Below are 1,599 nucleotides of genomic sequence, written 5' to 3' on the forward strand. Positions count from 1 at the left end.
ATGGGCTTCACTGGTGACTCAAACGGTAAAGAATCTGTCAGCAATGAGGGAGACCTGAGTCCTATCTGTGGGTTGGGAAGATCCCCTGGAGAAAGCAACAGCTACCCACTCCAGTATTCTGACCTGGTAAATTCCATGGACTGTAAGGTCCATGGGGTCACAAATAGTCAGACACAACTGAGTGACTTTCACTTACTCAAGGGAATGGATATATTTTCAAAGTATAATTCCAGGAAATCTTACCCCAGAAATTGCCCTTGCCATATAACAACAGTCCTGGAAATTTTTAAAAACTGTAATCACTCTCATTTCTTTCCCAGATGACTTTCTACACTCTTACATGGCTAATGGAAATTTCACCCGAGTCATTGAATTTATTCTCACAGGAGTCTCAGAACATCCAGACCTCCAGATCCCACTCTTCTTTGTCTTCCTGGTCATCTATGGACTGACCGTGACAGGGAACCTAAGTATCATCACCCTCACCAGTGTGGACTCTCGGCTTCAGACCCCCATGTATTTCTTCCTCAGGCACTTGGCTATCATCAATCTTGGCAATTCAACTGTCATTGCCCCTAAAATGCTAATCAACTTTTTAGTAAAGAAACACACTACCTCCTACTATGAATGCGCCACCCAACTGGGAGGGTTCTTGGTTTTCATTGTAGCTGAGGTGCTCCTGTTAGCTGTGATGGCCTATGACCGCTATGTGGCCATTTGTAACCCCCTGCTCTACATGGCGGTTGTATCTCGGCGGATCTGTCTTCTGCTAGTTTCCCTCACATACCTCTATAGCTTTTCCACAGCTATTGTGGCCTCATCTTCTGTATTCTCTGTGACTTATTGCTCTTGCAATATCATCAATCATTTTTATTGTGATATCGCCCCTCTGCTAGCATTGTCCTGCTCTGATACTTCCTTTCCAGAAACATTTGTGTTTATATCTGCAGCTACGAATCTGGCGTTTTCCATAATTATAGTTCTCATATCTTATTTCAACATTGTTTTGTCCATTCTCAAAATACGTTCATCAGAAGGAAGGAAAAAAGCCTTTTCCACCTGTGCATCACATATGATGGCGGTATCTGTCTTCTACGGCACAACAATATTCATGTATGCGCAGCCTCAAACTAACCATTCTATGGATACTGATAAAGTGGCCTCCGTGTTTTATACTCTGGTGATCCCCATGCTGAACCCCATGATCTACAGCCTGAGGAACAAGGACGTGAAGGCCGCCTTAAAGAGATTTCTGACAAATTCATGCTGTTCTTTTAAGCTGATGCAATTTTAGAAATCTGTAAATAAATAGAGTTAAGACAAACTGCCATTTTGTCAGAAAAAGCAATGGTTAGATGACTGATTAATAGGTATGCAGCCTACTCTGGGAATTAAAAGGTGCTAGAATTTAGGATGCAGATTTAAAAAATAATCTGAAGCTCCTGGATGTATGAATTTAATACAGAAACAAAGCATTATTCACTTATTTTCTCAAGGATTATACAAACATCTACATTGAAATAAATATTTCCAGGAGTCAGGAGATATGAATTTGAAAATTTTAAATAAGTCAAAACAGAAGAAGGAAAATAATAGCTG

General features: G+C 40.6%; 1 pseudogene; it reads left to right on the top strand.

The window, feature by feature from the left end:
* Positions 1-228: 228 nt before the first annotated feature.
* On the top strand, positions 229-1,278 carry LOC147358718 (olfactory receptor 8J3-like; annotated as a pseudogene).
* Positions 1,279-1,599: the final 321 nt, after the last annotated feature.

This window comes from Bos grunniens, chromosome 15 (assembly GCF_055505025.1).
Source record: "Bos grunniens cultivar Pamir isolate PY7600 chromosome 15, Bosgru_T2T1.0, whole genome shotgun sequence".
Lineage (NCBI taxonomy): Eukaryota > Metazoa > Chordata > Mammalia > Artiodactyla > Bovidae > Bos > Bos grunniens.